Genomic DNA, 18,063 nt, shown 5'->3' on the forward strand with positions numbered 1-18,063 from the left:
CTAGTGTTTGGGGTCATGCTTTAGCCTAGCTTTGCTGTGGCCCTATCTGAGCTGTCTTCAGCCTGCACTGACGGAGCTGTGGGCAGCAGAGGTGCCTTGTGGTAATGGAGAACCACCACCTGAGCTTCTGCTGGATGGATGCCGGTGCTCTGTTTCTGAGCCCTGAGTTGCTGGGATGACCATGCTGTGCTTTTTTTCCCCTTGTTGATGGTGTTGGGACAGCATGTAGGAGCTGAGGCAAGGGGTCTGGCAGAGACCTGACCCAAGGGAGGTGTAGGAAGACGAAAGTGTGAGCATCAGCTGAGTGCCATGAGCTGTGTTGTCTAAAACCCCAGCCTTACTGTTCAGCCCAGGCATGTAAGGCTGTGCCAGGGTGTGCAAGAGGAGGTGTTTGTGTCTTTGTGAGAAAAGGTGTGGCTTGGCCCGTGTGGGTGGCTCAGCCTCGATCCAGGCTGGTCGTGCTGCTGCTTTGGTGTGACTGGATGGGGTGTGCTGAGAAGGTGCACGCACCTGGCACCCAGACAGGGTGTTAGTTGGCGTGTGAAATACTGACCTTTCTATGTCCAAGGGCTTAATGAGCAGAAAACAATTATGCTCCAAAACAGCTGCCTTTCTCCTCCTAATGGGCAGAAGTGAGCATTACCCTGAAATGCATGAGCAGCTTTGCCCCACTCGCACAGAGGTCAGTGGATCACACAGCAGAAGATGCGCAGTCAGAGTTGGGATGGAGTCACCAGTGTTTTGGGATGGTGCTGTCACCAAAGCTGCTGCGTGCACGTAGGGTTTAGAGACTTCTGCTTGGCTCGCAGTGGAGGACAATGCTGCATAAGATCTGAGTGCCTTGTGATGTGGCTTTCCAGATGCCCCAAACCTCCAATGTATGAGTGGGAAGCTGGGGTGCCAGCACAGGGCAGGGGAGCACAGCCCTTCCTGCCCTCTCTCCACAAGTCCCAAGCCTGGAGGAGCTCCTCAACCACCTGAGTGGTTCATGGTTTGGTTTGTAGATTTGCTGGCCCTGACTCACCATGGACCATTTGTGTCCTCTGGAAAGGCACCGACCAGTGTCATTTGTGGCTCAGGTCTGCCTGATCACCCCAAGGGCAGTTGCCAGAAGACTTGCAAGAAAAACAAGGTGATGCTCGGGGATGGCTGATTCAGGCATTAATATTAACTGCTCATGCTGCTGGTGGTGCTTTGCGATGGACCTGGGCTTGACCCAGCTGGGTGTTTCTTTTAAACCTTTCTCCTGCTGCCAAACATCCTTTTTTTTTTTTTGGATTAGTTTTTCTTATGTATCTTGTGTCTGAGGCCAGTTGTGTATTAACGCTGGGCTTATGATACTGCTGTGCTCTGACTTTGGGAGGAGGAGGAGATGTGTATGGTGGCAGCACAGGGATGCTGACAGCACTGGGGAAGGCAGGGGGCAGCGGAGGAGAGCAGAGGCAGATTTTCAAAATCCATATAAATAGCAAAAATAAATTTCCAGCAAACGTTTCCAGTCCTGCTGTATTAAGAAAGTGAAGCACTAGAGGATAAAGAAAGCATGAGCAATAACAGCAGGGATTTAGAAAGAATAAATCTTGCCAGACAAACCTGATTGCTTTTTCTTTTTGATGGAATCACAAAATTAGTGGCTGAGCAGAACGTGGAAATCCTAATATATTTGGATTTAGCAAAGCATTTGATATAGTGTCTCGCCAAATCTTACTCTTAAAATTAGTTCAGTTTGCCTTGGATATGACGCTGCCAAATGGACTGAAAACTGGCTTAGGGCTCTAAGCAAATAGCAATGGGCTGCATTTGGGGAGAGGAAGAGCTGTGGGAGCAGATCTGTGAACTGGCTTTTTTATGGGGAAAAAAACCTCCCCAAACTACAGAAAACCCCCAAAATAATAATTAAAAAAACCCTCCAGGAATGTGACCTCGGTTTGAGGCACCTTATAACAGGAATATTGGCAAACTAGAGAGAGTTCAGAGGCAAGCAAGGCGGGGGGGGGAAAAAAGCCATTGGAAGGGTCAGATTACCCTTGGAGGGAGATGGGGGCTGAGAAAGTCCCAGGGCCGGAGGCATTTTGGGAAGGAGCAGCTGGTGGCCCATGGGGCCGGGATGAATATTTGGGCTGTTGTTGGGACCTGGCAGTGAGCACCTCAGCGCCTTCGCCCCTCCGCAGTGGAGAATCGCTAAGCTGCCCATTTCACGGCCCTTTCCAGATATTATTGAGTAAGTGGGGAAAATATTCACCGTGACCATCAGAAAGAACATCCCTGACTGGGGGAGCTGGGCACGTTTCCTCAGGGAAAATCTTGAGTCTCGAAGCAAGCATGAAGAGATGACCCTGGGTGATTTGGGTCAGTAGATGGTGGATTTTCCTGAGTCAGGTTCTTGGTTGGGAAGCTGAGAAGTGGTTATAGCTATCTTGAGGTGCTGCCTCCTGAAATATCGGTCTGCACCCTGCAAGCGTTTATTTATGATTGGGGAAAAGGCTGGGAAAATGCTGGTGGCAGCTGGAATGTGGATGTGTCCCCAAGGGAGGGTGACTGAGTCCCTGCATGTTTAAGAGCTCGTGGCCCTGGGTCACCTTGCAGAGGTAGGGCAGGATAGCTTGATGCCCCTCACAGGATTTTATATGGGAGGTTGATCCCTGTCCATAGAGGTCAGGAGGGATGAGATCTTCCAACAAGTTCATCCTCGAAGGTGTCCGTCTGTCATCCTGAGCTTCTGAGGTCCTTTAGCACTTGTTTGGGGCATGCAGGAGATGCTGAGTGTGTGGAGGCTCTTGGCATAAATGTAATGTTTCCATGAGGTGAGGGAACGTGTCCATTAGCAATGGCTATTTCGGATCAATTGGGTGCTACCAGGGCCATCGCCCTTCATTGCCAGTGCAATGGCTTGGGTGAGACAGACATATCCATTTGCTTTTTAAAAGCAAATCTGTGCCTTCTGATACAAGCAGAAAGAAACTTTCAGAATGTAAAAGGCAGTTTGTTGCTTTTCCTAGGGAGCAGCTATCAATACCTTGCATTGGTGAGCCAGCCTCATGGGGCAGGAGTTAGCTGGGCTGAACCAGACTTGGGGAAAAAGCCTTGGAACAGAGCTGAGAAGGGCTCCTATGAGATGGGGCGGCCTTGTGTTGGTGTCCTGGTCTCTCTGGGAGAGCACAGGTTTTCTTCACCCCCATTCTCTAGTCCTTCAAGTGGTCCCTGCTTTGCATTGCTCCCTGCCCAAGGCTGAACCTGCTTGGGGGGTGGCGGGACAGGGCTGAACCAGGCAAGGTTCAGGAAGTATTTTTAGCTGTTCTAATTGTGGCAAATAAATGCCGTTCTTACTTGTTGGGATTGAGCTACGGCTAAATCACAACTAGTTCTAATGATGATAATTACCGGATTTCAATATTTATAGAAACGGGCGCTTCCTTCGTATCGGCGGCTGCCGCTGTGCTCTCACCTTCACAAATCGAAACCTTGGCTCGTTATCGCTGCAGCTATTTATTTACTTGCACATTTTTAACCCACAGATGGCAACATATGAGAAATCTGAAATGATACGGGTCTGCTGGGGATGTTGTAGTCTTTGGGCAGAAGATGTGGAATGAATAGGGAAGCATCTCCCAAGGACCTGCTGGGTCAATTCTTGCTTTTTGAGCACCCTTGAGAGATGTTCTCAGGTCTGCAAGCTTGCCTGTGCCTGCCAGGGCTTAGCCTTCAAAGGGTGCAGGTCGCTGTGCATATTTTTGCATGTGTTAGCTTGGTGAATCGCTGCCTCTGATTGCTGCGTGCGCCAAAACATGCACATACTGTAACTGGGACAGAGCTTAAAGGTGAGACAACACAAATGATTCAGGTCCTGTAACACTGGACCTGAAGGAGCTTATGGAAAGGGATCTGGGAAGTTCCTGCCTGCAGCAGCAGCTTCTGGATGTCTTGATTTAGCAGCAACCCTCTCCAGCCTGGTGCTGCAGAAGGGTGGGCACCTTTTAGAACTTGTGAGTGCAGAACCATGCCTGTGGATGGCACATGCACCCGTCCCCTGTACCTGGGGTGGGGATGCGGACCTTCCTGGGCTGCATCAAACCAGCCCTGTTGGGTTGATCCCAGTCTGAAAATCCTCACGGGCATCCAGACCTGTGCACCCTTTGGGTCTGAGACTACCTCCTTTTGCAAGGTGTAGAAAAGATTCACTTATTCAATTTGCTATCTCTCCAGTGCCACATAAGCTGTATTGATAAATTAATCTTATATTGTTGTGACTAAACAGCCCTGCAATTTTTTACACTGTGCAGTCTAATCTGTCTTGACAGCTGTATCATTAGTTTATATTTGTTGTAATCTTATTCACTGTGTTGGCTGTGGGGAGTTTTTCTTCAAGGCGCTGTGCTACTATGCAGGCGCTGGGTGCAGCCGGCAGCTCTCTGCCGGGTGTCTTGGGGTGCTGTGGGGTGCAGCTGGGGTGCACCCAGGCAGCCACCTGGGTGCTTTGCCCAGGAGCCAGCACCAAAGTGCTGCTTTGCTGCCTGGTAGCATCATCTGCCTGGTACCAGCATCCCCAGGGCTCACCCGACATCACCAAAGCATCCTTGCTGCTTGAGATTTTGATGGGGAACGCCAGGCTGGAGTAAAGTTGGTGAAAAGGTGGATGTTGGGAGATTTGCATCTTATGGTGACCTGAAGGGTTTGCTGTATGATGAGGTATAAAGTTGTTTCTTGGTCTGTGCTTTAGTTTTCTGCAGCATGCTCCATCACTGAGGTTGTCTTTTGGCCATAGGGGATAAAGGGACTGCAGGAGCGTCTGGCTGCTCCCCTGGCTTGAGCCTGGGTTTGCTGTCCCTGGTCCAAGCAGGACAAATTTGGGCCTCTCCATTGCTTTTGCAGAGAGTCCCCTTGCTTTGCAGGCAGCTTTGCATGCAACTTCTTCCAACAAACAGCTTCCCAAAACTGTGGAGCAGAATGTTTTGCGCTGGTGCAATGAGATTTCTGCCAGCAGGGAGCAAGAGAGACTGTGTGTTCCCCAGGCATGGGACAAAACGGTGGGGATGGGAAGCATTTCGGCTGCTACTTTATGCTTTAGATCTTCAACTTGTTAAATTCAGATGGGAAAGGACAGTCACTGGAACGCAGGTTCCTGTTTGTCTCTGACCAAGCCTGGATGGCTCAGTAACAGCCCAAGTTTGTCTTTCTCTCTTGAGTGCTTCCTTTTGGGAAAGTGTTCAGGATCTGGCAAGTCTGAAGAAGTGGTTGGCTCCTGAGGTAGATATGCCCATTGCAGTTTGATGCAAGTTGTTATTTAGACCTTTAATTAGGGTTGTTCACCTGTGGGGATTGGCAGGGTCCAGCAATGCTGTGTGCTGATCTCAGACCCACCCTGGCACCAGTAACGTGCCAGCCCAATGGATGTGCCATTGTGCTTCATGGTATCGTGGTGGTACTGCCCAAATGCTTCCCCCTTTGCAGGCAGGACTGAGGGTGGGATGTGCTATGTGACAGCCCCAGTGGCTTTGTGTAGAGCTGGTGAGGGAGGATGGTGAAGCTTGGTGAGATCTCCACGGTGGAATCAGCATTGAGTGTAGGAAAATACCTGCTCCAGGAGACAAGTGCTTGGAGAAAAGTCTGTAGCTTGCTCATTGCCAAGCATGCAGTAATGCTGTGAAAGGAGTTTCATGTGTGGTGGTCCCAGATGAGTGCTGACAAGGGTTTGGTGATGAGTCTGTCTACTGCAGAGCTCAGAACCTCACTGCTGTGGTGCCAGATTGCATCAGGGTTAAACTGCCATTTGTGAAGTGACCTCAGGCTGGGGATGGCTGGGGGCAGCCCTCAGTAGTGGCAGAGATCTGTGTTTGCATCCTGCTGCTGGGAGAGCCTCCTGCTGTCGTTGCTACGGGAGCTGCCATTTGTCACGGGCTGCAGCTGGTGACAAGGTGTGGTACACTAACAGCTTGAATACAGCTACTGAGCATGGCCGGAGGCAGGAGGTGTCCATGCTGTTGGCAGGGTATCACACCCTCCCTCTCTCCCAGCTGGGTGGGGTGATGGAGATGGGGGTCCCTAACACCCTAAATCCACTGTTAATGACAGATGTGCTGCCCCTGCCAGCACTGCAGTAGCACCTCTGTGTGCACTGAGCACTGCTGGCCTGCTGTCTGCTCCTGTGGAGAGGCTGCATTTCCCACCTGGCTGGTCTTGAGTGTCTGGAGACCTTGCTCCAAGCTTGAGTGGTGAAGGATGATCCCTTACCTGCAAAGACCCCACCAGTGTTTTCAGCAAGGAATTGGCTCCTGTCACTCTTGTCTGTGACTGCCTCCTCCTCATGGTGAAGATATAGCTGAGGGAGACAGCGACTTTTTGCTGTTTGTAACACTCTTAGCCCTTAGCCAGTGTGAGGATGTTTTGATTAATTTTTTTTCTTTTTTTTTTTTTTTTAACCTGGTTTATACCTGGGTGAATTTCAGGTCCTGCTCTTGACTCCCAGATGGGTCTTCCTCACCCATCGGTGCTAAGCGCTGCTTTAAGCTTCGAGTATCCCCTGTGCAGCTTGGGATAACCTCCAGCACTGCTAGTTTCTGGACACTGGTGTTAACTGGGAGCCACAGGGAATTTTGGCTGGTACTGCTACGCTCCACCCATACTGATGAGAGTATTTCCATAGCAACTACAGGCTTTTTCAAAGGGGAGATATGGGAAAAATGTGAAAAACCAATACCAATCCAGCTGAGAACATTCTTGGGCAGAAGCTGTTGGTCAGTGTGTGGGCTCTCAAGGGGACAAGTTCCCTGGTTTGGTGTATCCATGTGGGACCCCATGGCCGGGCAGCCCACAGGCAGCCCTGATGCTTTTGCCACCCGAAATATGGAAACTAGAGCTGGTGCTGGCATTGTGCTGCTTGGGAGGGCTGGGATGCTCTCATGGGGCTTTGGGGCTGGGGAAGGGGCGGGAACACGTGTGGTTGCGCTGCATGGGAGCGGCATGTGCTGCAGCTCTCAGGGGGCTGTGGAAGGTGCTGCAGCTGCTGATGCAAGGAGTGATTTCTCAAGCTGGTGGTGTCACTGTGCTCATTGCTGTTGAGGAGGTTCCAGTGGTACTGGGGGCTGTGTCAGGTGGCAGCTGGGGATGCCTTTCACCTGTCCCTGCTTTCCTGCAGCATCCAGAGCCCTGGGGGAGGGAAGGGTGGCTTCTGGCCCTGGAGCTTCCCGGGGCTGCTTTGGCTCTGAGCTCTGCCCTCCCCTTCATCTTCACCCTGCTTCCTTCTTTGCTGTCTCCTGCCACTGCTGGTAGCCAGGAGAACAGCTAGAAGGGTGTAAATGATGCTTTTGGGGCAGAAAGCTGTGGGAATGCATGCACAAGCCTGGCGCAGTGGCACTGTGTGTCTGTTTCCAGAGGCTGAATCTGAACCTTGGTGTTGCAGCAGAGATCAGACAGTGGCTTGACCCACTGCTGTTGGGGCTTACCTGTGGTTTGATGGTGGCTTGGGTTTGGGGGCCACCAGTGGGGCTTTGGTCAAGTCTGCTGGCCACCTGGCAAGCTTGAAGGTGGCTCAGGGGCTGATGGGCATCCTGCAAAGCTCAGTGCAAGGCTGGTGTGAGGAATCTGTGTGCAAGGGCCAACCGTGCAGGTTGGCGAGACCTGATCCCAGCCCTCCTGCTGCAGAGGAAGAGGGAGCACGAAGAGAGCTCTTCTCTGTCCCATTGCAATATCCACAGAGGGAAAAGGAGCCGCTGTGCAGGAGGGCTGTCCCCTGCCAGCTGCCGTCCCCAGTAAGCCCCAGCCTGGCACACGGTGCGGGCTCTTGGGCCCCAGCTGCCGCAGGCTGCGAGTGAGCCAGCTCGCTCCCCAGAGGGCTTCCCTGGGCTGGCAGCGGACAATGTCTGTATTCTTTGTGCAGAATGAGCTTTCCTTTTGCTGATAACCCTCCGGGCCCACGTAATTTGCTCTGAGGTTTGGCTGGTACTGAGACTCTCCTGGCTCTCCAGCTGTCCAGGAGCAGAAACAAAGTTGGAGTTATTATTTGCAAAAAAATCTTTAAAAAAAAAAAAAAAGTCCAGCAATAACAATAAAAAAAATCTCACTGGAAGGACTTTGTCCAATGATCTGCTTTCCAGCTTTGAAATTGCTCCGTGACCTTAATCAATGCCAAAAAGACATGTGTTCCATTAAATCCATCTTCAGCCCAAGTGGTGAAAGGGCAGGCGCTGTCAGGAGGCGCAGCCTGCCTTCCTTGCTCGCTGCCTCCCCGCAATTACAACCAAGCAGGACCTCTGGATCCCTCAAATGCTCCTGTGAGACTTTATACCTGTCAGTTTAATGCCAGCCTCTCGGGAATGCTTCAGAGATAGTAGGCTCATTTTCAGGAGCTGGGGCTTGGTTGGGGTGGCTGGTTTTGGAGAGCTGGCAAGCCCTGGCTGTGAGTGCTGCTCTCTGTTGAGATGCTGGGTGAGCAGAGACTTCTTCATAATTCAGTTATGCCTTTATCTAGAGGAATGGCAGACTAAGCTGTGATACGAGATGGAAACCGTCTCCAGATTTGCTGTTTGCGTAGCTGGATTGGCTCAAACACAACAGCCCAGTTAGCAGCGTCTCTGACTGTCAGAGTATCTTCTCCTATAACATCTTTGCAAGGCGCTTTTTTTTTTTCATGTTTATATGAACAAAGGAGAGCACTGGGAGAGGAGCTTTTAAAGTGTCTCTTTCTTCCCTGCTCTCCTTTCTTTCCTTCCCTGCCACCTCCTGCCTGTGTCATGTTTATAGGTGTGCTGGCTAGCTTTTCCTTTCTGGAGCCGGCTGACTTCCCACAAAATATCTTCTATCCTGGGAAGCCTAGAGCTCTCAGTCACCTTGTCTTAATGTGTACATCTCCTTGCTCCTGATTGTGTCGGAAAAGCTGGGGGAGTGGGGGAAAAGGGGTGGTTTTTTTTCCTGGCTGGGCAGAAAGGGACTGGGTGATGGAGGAGCCCCTCCATCGCTGCTGGGGAAGGTGGGCAGAACTGGCTGTGCTTTATTCGCAATGCAGATACGAGCCTGGGGGGTTCATGGCAGTTGGCTCAAAAAACTCCATAGGGAGCTTGCCAAGTCCTTTGGATTTAGAGGGAGCAGCTGGCAGGCTGGGCAGGCAGATCTGAGGTGCTGTGAAGGTAACAGAGACCACGGCCGATCTTCTTGCAGGTTGGAGCTGCTCTGCCTGTGGCCGTCCTGAGCAGAGCGGCTGGGAGCCTGGCCTGCGGCCAGCCCAGCTGGGCATTGCTGCCCGCTTGTGTGAGCTCCATAAACATCCGAGGAGCCAAAATGCTGGAGGATCAAAGTTCAGGCTCCTTGGGACCCGTTTGGGAAAACAAATGCTTCGTGGGAGCGGGATCAGAGTCCAAGCAAGATTGGCTCTCCCTTCACTCGCTCGGGCAGCGGCTTTCCCGGTGTTTGGCATGTGGGAAAGCTGGAAACGGGATGAGCTGTGCTAAGGGGGTGGAGGAGGATAAAATAGGATAGGGGCTGAGGGAGGGTGCTGGATTCAGCCACTAAATAGCTATAACCGTGCTGAAGCAGAGTGACCCTTTGGCACCCGCAGTTTGCAGCTCCAAGCTTTGGTTTCTGTGCCGCTTTTGGGATCCAGGCACGGGAGCAGTGGGAAGGACCTGCCCAAAAACGTGCAGCTACATTGGAATGAGATTTGAGACGAAGCTGATGTGGATGTATAAAGCTTCTGGAATTTAGACTCCCTTGGAGGCTGTGGTTTTGGAAAGCGTGCTTGTGGGTTTGTGTGGGTGGGTGGCAGTGGGCAGGGCCAGGAGAGGTGGCGGGTCTGGATTAAGGACCACAGCCCCATACCCGGCTCTTGCGTCTGCTCTTGCTGGACTCTCACTCCTGTGTCCTCATTCCTAGTGCTGTATACCACAGTAACAGCCAGTTCATGGGAGATTTTATCTCCTCCTCTTTCCTCCTCCATCCATTTTCCTGTCTTCAAGCACAGCATGAAATGCAATGCATGCATGTGACTGGTAGAGCTCCCCTCTGGGTCCCAGCTGAGCTACTAAGGTATATTGGGACATTGTTTTGCCCATCACCAAGGCCCTGTACCTTTTCAGGGGGCTCCTTTCCACCACACGTTCTTAGGCACTGCTCTGTACCAAGAGTTACTCCTGCCAAGCTGAACTCCAGTGATCCTGTACCTTTAGTACATCTCCTTGTCTTGCTAATGTGTGTAGGCACTGTGCTCTCCAGGAGAGAATCGCAGCTGCCTTTGGAGCAGAGCTTGGCAGCTCTGTCTGCCGGTATTAATTCATATGTGTGTATATATATACTTATATACATTTCTGAAAAGCCCTGGACCTGTTCAGAGATGGGAATGTGAGGGAATCTGACCTCCGTTTTGAAGTTGCAGGGAGGGTTTAATAAGGCAGAATATGATTACTGAAGCTGATTTCGACCAGGGTGCTGCTTCCTCTATAAAATGCCATTTGATCTTTAAAGACTGCAAAATGCTGCACGCTGCTTGCTCTCACTGCATATGAAGTCCTATGGATAAAAGCATCCTTAACTTTGGCGTGACAGGTGCCTGGGGAGCTGCCTAAAAATGGGAGCTTTTTTCGTCTCTTGCTCCCTGTAAAGCAAAGAGTGCTGGCTCACCTTGAGGTTTGTGCTTGGTGTAAAACTCCCAGGGGAATTGTTTTTCCTGCCCTTGGGATTGCCCTCTCGTCTCAGCCGGTTGCACGGCTGTTTCAGAGGTGCAGTGTTACTAGACAGGGTGGGTTGATGTTAGTGGTCCTGAACAGGAGCCTCTGCTTCGCATACCCCAGATCCAGTGGGAAACACCTCTCCGGGTACAGAAGACTGGTTTTGCAGGCTCTCCTGCCAGAGAGTAATGAAAGAAATACCCTTTTGTGGAAATATTATAATTTTTAAGCCTGCTACCCAGAGGAAAAGGGGAGTGAGCTACAGCTGATGCTGCAGGTGAGGGATGAGCTCTCGCTCTTGCTTATGCTTCACCCCAAGGTGGTTGCATTCATGTATCTATGCCCATACCTGCAGGACTAAACTGCTTGTCTTGTCTTGTGCTCTACCACTTCAGGTGGTGTCTGAAACTATGCAGGGGTCAGACAGTGATAGGCAATAAAAAAGGGATGGGGAGAGAGCCTGACACTGCTGAGAGGTGCTGAGGTGGTGGGCAGGGAGCTGGGGCTGAGCCAAGAGCCCAGCCTGTAGACAGAGGGGTTCAGAGACACTGTCCCCCTGACCCCTGTGCAGGAGATGCTGCTGTCCTTGGGAGTTTCCTCCTGAAGCTTTTGCACTGTTGCTCATCTCTGATAAATGAAGTTTCTTTAGCACTGGGATGATTTTGGACACCTCACTTCTTGTCTGGGACCCCAAGGCTGCTTTCTCCCAGCACTTGCTGAGTGCTAATGATGGGATATTAAGGGGGGTATTTGTTGTGAAGGCAGTTGCACTGCTGCCCACAGCAATTCTTCAGCTCTGCCATCCCACTGCCCTTTTTTCTTCCTTTCTGAAAGCACGTGATGGGGTGCAACTCTTCCTGCATGGAAAACCTTGGCTGTAGTGTGCAATAATGGGAACATACTGCCTCCTGTGTGCTGCAGCCATCCGTCCATGCTGGGTCCTGACATTTCGCTGTCCTCTAATAATACCAACACATTGTACCTGGAAGAGATGGTCTCTGCTCCATGAATCACCAGTCAGAGCTGGTGCAGGATGTGGAGGGTGTCCTGAGATGAGCTGGAGGCTTGCGGAGATTGTAGAGGGAAAACGAGTGAATGCACAGACGTGGGGCTCAGTGCACCCTGTGCCTGAGAGGGTCTCGTGTCCTTGGGGACAAAAGCAAAGGGTGAGGTGCTGGTCATGTTGGCACTACTATCTGTCTTTTAAATGCATGTACTTTCTCTCCCTCCTTTATGTACAGCTTCTATGTGACCATATGGGTGCCAGGCAGCATGGCTTAATTGCAATGCCTGGAAAAAACAGTGTTTGGTAGAGTTTAAAGCTGTTTCTCAGGGTATCTCCCACAGTAGGATGTCTTTAAATGGCAGTCTTGTTAGAGAACACAGCTGTAGCAGCTCTTCTGCACCTAATGGTTGTTCCTGGCTGGCCTGGGGCCGGGCAGATGCTGTTGGGGTGAGTGTGAAGCTTGTCTGGACTCCTCTGAAAGGTGTCCTGCAGGAGAGTCCTCTCCTCTGAATGCCTCATGTCCTGTGAGTTGCTTGTGTGTAGCAGTTGGGTTTCTCCAGGAAGACTGAGACAGCACTGTGGTGGCTTGCGTAGGGCTGTATCTTTCCCATGCCCTCCCAGCTGGGGGATTGGAGACTTTTTCCTTTGCATAGCCTTTCTGGAAAGGCTCATTTTGGATTGTTGGTTTGGATGTGGCTGGATGCATGGGATGGGGACTGCGTGCATCCCCCTTGCATCCTCTGCAGCACTCACATACCCCTACATGACCTCATCAAGAGGAGATGATCTGCTAGTGCAGGGGGAGCTGTGTCGCAATGAGCTGTTTTATGATTGTTACCTTGACGAATCACAATTACACTGTGGGGTTATGCTCATAATTGTTTCTACAAAACTGGATTTGCTTTCTCCCCCTTCTTTTCCCACTGACCTCAAATTATCCTTAATGATGCAAAGTTACCCAGCACTGGGTGACTTTTCCATGTGTTTTCAGGAAAGGAAAACCCACGCTTTAAATGGGGAAAATATTGCCCTCATAAGTCTTTATTCAGGTGCACTTGCCTTTAATGCTCAGTTACCAATTCACTTTTATAACTTCTATATTGAGGGAATCAAGTCCTTCGTGCCTCTGGTTATTAAACAGATGTAATAAGTGCCTTATAATACTGTGAAAGATAGCTGATTCCTTTATGACTTCCTCAGCCCTGTGTGGGATGTGAGGGATGGATAAAAGGATCCAGCAGTACTCACTGTATCTGTGCTTTGCCTTGGGGTGTGAGACCTGCACCAGTACCATGGATTTCCCAGTCTCCAGGGCTTCCCATCAACATCTGCAGCACCTCTGCTTGGACGCAGCAGGTCTTACCGGTCAAGGGTTTTAAGAGATGTCTTCCCCCTATTCCACCCTTGCAATCAAATTCATGTTTGCATGGTCTGGAGCTGGTGTGCCAAGAGGTTTGTTTATAATGCTAAACATATCAGGTAATTGAAAGCTAATGCTGCTGTCTGGATCGTGAGATATAATGTGCCTGGATGACGAATCAATTTTCCTGTTGCCTTACAAGAAAGAGGAGTCAAACGCTCTGTTTGTCTTTCCTATATATATATATATCCTAGATATATAGAATTGTGTGTGTGTTGGGGTGTTGCCTGTTTGCTAATCTGCAATTTATTCATTGCCTGGTATCCAAACATGAGCGGTGGCACTTGTGCAGTGCAGCTCTAACAAGGACGTGTCGCCTGCTCTGGCAGTGGCTGGAGCTGATGGCATCCTGATGAAAAGTCTCTCCTCTCTGACCTGGGCTAGATATAGATTTGAGTAGCATGTGTGTTTACATGCTATATAATACTTGGCACTTATCGAGAGCCTTTTTTAGCTATTGACCACACTGCTTGAAAAGCTGAGATTAGTTAAATATTATCCTTGTTGTGTGAAGAGGGTGAAGGAAGGCCAGACACATTAAGTAGCCTCAAGCTAATCACTTGGTAAATTGGCATAAGAGCCAGTTTTTCACCTCTGGCTCATGCATGTGGGACAAAATGAGCCTGTCTGTTTGAATCCCAGTGGATATTCTGGTCTTGTTGTTGCATCGGCCCTGGGCTGGAAGGGGAGCATGTGGAGCTGTGTGGTCTCCAGAAGGTGACACCAGCCTGTCTTGTCAAACACTTCCTTGCATGGTGTCCATCTGGGAATGAAAGGAACCACCGTTCCCATGGGGTTAGTGGCTACCAGTCACCTTCTAGCAAGTGGGGTGAGGTCCTTGCATTTCTGGAGACCAGCTGAAACCTAAACTTTGTCACTTGGTGACCATATGGTCAACAAGATCACTGGTGTCTTTCTGTGTGATGTGGTGGAAAAGACACCTGTCTCCTTACTGGCCTCACGTGGTGCCCTGGCATCTGGGAGTGAGATGTGATGCCCGTGAGGTGCAGAACTGGCAAACAATCCTTCACGCTTCACAAGTTTGCTATTAACTGGGACACAGCATGCAAGGTGTAGATTGACCATTGGTCTGACTTCAGTGATCTACAAGGCTTTCAACAAGTTGTAAAAGCATGACTGTAGGTGCAAGAAGGCTGAGACACGATGCAGAGTCGACATCCTAAAGTTTGCTTTTGTCAGGTTAAACCCATATCTTCCTTTGGAAAGGTAACTGTTTTCCTCAGCAAAGACATGACTTTATGGTGAGAGGTTAATATGATGCTGCATTACACTGTAAGTATGGTGTTATATCCCAACTGTTGTAGGTGAAGTATTGGATAATGGAGAAGTGGTGGGAGGTGTTGAAAGAGGAGATCACCTCCAAGGAACCTCAGAGGTTGTATTGGCTTCTCCTTTTGTTGAGGACACTGGCACAAAAGGCAGGGGTTTGCTCATGGACTTTGCTGCTGGGGCTGTGGGATCACAAAGTGGGGTAAGGATGGCCAAGGGGAAGAGCTGCAGCAGCGAAACCAAGAGAGTATGTAAAGCGAAAGTGGGATAAATGCAAATGTGGGTGTTACAGGGTTTTTGCTGCCGGTTAGGAAATCACATCAGTTGGAAATGACCTGGTGGTTAGAAGTGCTTGGTACAATGCTTAATTATGGGGTGAAAACAAGCCTCCAGGCTGATGGGGTTGTGAGAAAGGCCAGTGTGACCCGCAAGTCAGGGTGTTTCCAGTGTAACTGGAGAGTTGCTTGTGTTGTTATCCAAGTGGTACCTCCTGGAGATTGCTCTGTGGTTTTGGTCACTCTTTTTCAAGCAAGAGAGACCTAAATAGGCTGATGAAGAAAACAGAGAGCCATTTGCTATTACAGTGTCTATCACAATGGTCCTTCTTGTGCAGGTCACCAAGCCTGAGCATCAATTATGCTGGGTCTGAAAACAGGAGCAAAATAACCTTGCTACCAGGACTCTGCCTGAGCAATATATCTGTATCACTTCTTGGACTTGAGTTAGTATCTCTTCAAAGCACTTGAGACAATTTGCCTTGCACTTCACTGCTCGGTACAGACGTGCAGCCTTAGAGCTGGCTCATGTAACTTATAAGTGACAGCAGGGTGGGTCTGGCTCTTGCTTGTAAAGGAGGGAAATGCCAGGAAAGGAAAAGAGCTGCTTAAGCAAAGACAGTTTTGACACAAGAGAAAATTGATGTATAAGGCTTCTGAGTACATTTGGGTCAGAAATGAGAAGAGCAGGGGAGTTCTGATGCAGTGTTTCAGAATGAGTTGGGAGGGCAAAGCCCGAGCTACTGCTAAGGTGGACTTTGATCGGTTGTAGAAGATATGGAATAACAACAGGTCTATGGTGTGAGGAGACCTGGACCAGCAGGATCCTCCAAGCAGACAAGTAGTATGAAAAGGAAGCAAGTATTTAAATGAACAACCTCTTCCCTACACTTCTGCCCCCCCACCAAAAAAAAAAAAAAAAACCACCGACAAACCAAAAAGCCAAAACAAAAAAAATCCCCAAACAAAAAACCCTCACAAACCCCACAATTTCATCTATGTTGGCAATGTATCTCATAAGGTCTTGATTAGAAGTTGGAAATGAGGCTAAGGTAGATGTGTACATGGTGAGCACTTCAGGATTTGTGAAGTATGGTATTGGTCTTGAAGCTATTGCATCTTGCAGAAGAGCAGCTTACCTTAGTAATAACTGAGGAATGCCACAGGAATATATATTTAGAGACATTTGCAGAGAGGGGGGAGTAACCCACTGACTGTAATTCATGTGCCTGATTGCAGAGACCAGGGCAGGACTGGGGGTTGTCACATCTGTATTTGGCATGAACCCAGCACCCGTGTTCCTGCCAGGTTAATGAACCGAGGCAGAGAAGAAGGTCTCAGTCTTCGGCAGCAATTGGGAGGATATAATATTTCTAGGGCAAGCAAAATCCTGGAAGGAAAAAAGAGGGAGCTAGTTGAGGTACTAAAGGACATGAGGAGAGACTTATTTTTAGGGGTGGAGTTTCTTTGCTTGGTTCGTTTGCTTTCCTGTGCAACCATGGCCAATTTTGCAATCACAGTTTGACTCCTTGAGCTTCAGAATAAGATGCATTTCTGTTTTGTTTTTGAAGTGGATTGAGGCAAACCCAGCCAGTGCGAAGTTACACTATTCTTTCCAAAGCAATAGGGAACCAAAGAAAATGGTTTTCCTGGTATATCTTTGAGACAACTGTTAACCAAGACTGATTTGTCACTTCTAGGAGCAAGGGTGCAATTCCTGCTACATTGAAAAATCAGAGGAAAAGGGGGAAGAACCATTTCTGGGAGTCCCTGAGAAGGGAAGTGTCTGTGTAGCTTAAAGGACACAAAGTCCCCTGCTTGACCTGTGCACCTAATTCAAGATGATGCTATTTCCCTATATTGCCCTCTATGTAAAGCAGCTGCTGGGCTGGGTGATTATTCTGTACATAAGAGTGTGTGTGTATATATTTATTTTCACTGTTGCTTCTGTTGTCTCTCCCTTTATGGGTGTTGTGTGCCTATGATAAATAATGTACCAAAGCATATCTGGCTCAGGAAGCTCACGGGCTTTGTTTGGGAGTCTGCAACACAGGTTGTGGAGTTGTATTTACAATCTAGTGTAATGTCACTTCTGTGAGGGCTTGGCCATGGGGAGAACCCTAGACCCCTATACTGAGTTATCAGAAAGTCATGCCTGTGCATGTCGCTGGGAACAAGCTCAGGTCTTTCTCTGCCTCTTCTAGAATGCTGCCCACATGGCTTTGAGTGTCAGGTCAAAAATAACTGTGACTTTTTTTAGCAAACACAATCAATAAAACAAAAGCCAATCTGGCCGCTGCCTCCTTCCCAGCTGTGGTTGCTCCAAAACTCCTGGCTCAGGGCTGCTCCATCCCTCCATGAAGGTCATTGCTTGGATGCTGTAGCTTCAGCATGCCCTAGTGGTAAACCCACATCATCCCACTCCTGCTTCTTCCCCGCTTTTTAATTTTTTTCTCCTGGATGACCCTCTCTTTTGATACATAGGAGTTGCAGATAGGAAATACCTTCAACTCGTGGTTCTAGCCTTGCTCAGTCCTGCAGTCTCATGGCCCAGGACCTGAACTTGCAGTCCTGCCATGTCTCAAAAGGGTTTCAGTGAGCTGTCGGGTCTCTTGACTGACTCCTCCCAGTCTGTGTTTTGTTCTGCAAGTGCTCGCAGAGGCCTCAGATGTTGGCAGGGAATACAAAATGGCTGTAATCATTGTCCTGTTTCTCATTCCGTCTGGGACACAGGCGATCCAAGCCAATGAGCAGGTCATTGAAGATGAACCATAACTTATGCTGTCATGCAGTTGTGAGCAATGCTGCGTCCTTACGCTAACTCCTCTGGGTATGCAGACAAGTATGGAGCATGTGGAAAGCAGAAGTGACTCTTGCAGGTCTCTGCTTTTCTTTGATCTGTATGGTGAGAGTAGAGAAATATGTTTAGGTTTAGTCCAGGCTTTGCATTTTTCTTTCCTGAGCTGGATGGTGTTTGGGATATGTCTCAAATAATAGGTCTGTATACTTCTGTCATGCTAATTCATCTGGTTTTGTGCAAGCACGAGTTGTAGTGAGTCCTGAAGAGGAACATGTGGCCCCTGTGACTGCTCCGGAAGTGGTCAAAGGTGCCTCTTCTGCTCACCCTCTGGACCACCATGTGGGGTCCTGCAGCTTTCTTGCCTAGAATCATAAAATCATGGGATGGTTCTCAGTGTTGGCTTATCACCCCAACCCTGCATCTCCTGGAAATGTTTCCCCTCTCCAGGGCCAAATCCAAAGCCAACTATTGCATCAAGGCAGATCTGAGCTTTGGTGTGTGTGTTCATAACCTTTGAAGTTGGGCTTCTTTCTCATATCGTCTAAGGGGACCAGCCAGATGTTTTTCCCCCTCTCAGTTCACTTTGAGAGAAAACCACCTCTGCTTGCTCCCCAGCGAAG

At 49.5% G+C, this 18,063-nt stretch overlaps 1 protein-coding gene across 6 annotated transcripts in view; it reads left to right on the forward strand.

The window, feature by feature from the left end:
• NTRK3 (neurotrophic receptor tyrosine kinase 3) overlaps positions 1–18,063 on the forward strand; it is a 212,321-nt gene that overhangs the window by 14,406 nt on the left and 179,852 nt on the right. The gene's annotated exons all lie outside the window — the stretch shown is intronic.

The sequence above is a fragment of the Caloenas nicobarica genome, chromosome 10 (genome assembly GCF_036013445.1).
Source record: "Caloenas nicobarica isolate bCalNic1 chromosome 10, bCalNic1.hap1, whole genome shotgun sequence".
Taxonomy (NCBI): domain Eukaryota; kingdom Metazoa; phylum Chordata; class Aves; order Columbiformes; family Columbidae; genus Caloenas; species Caloenas nicobarica.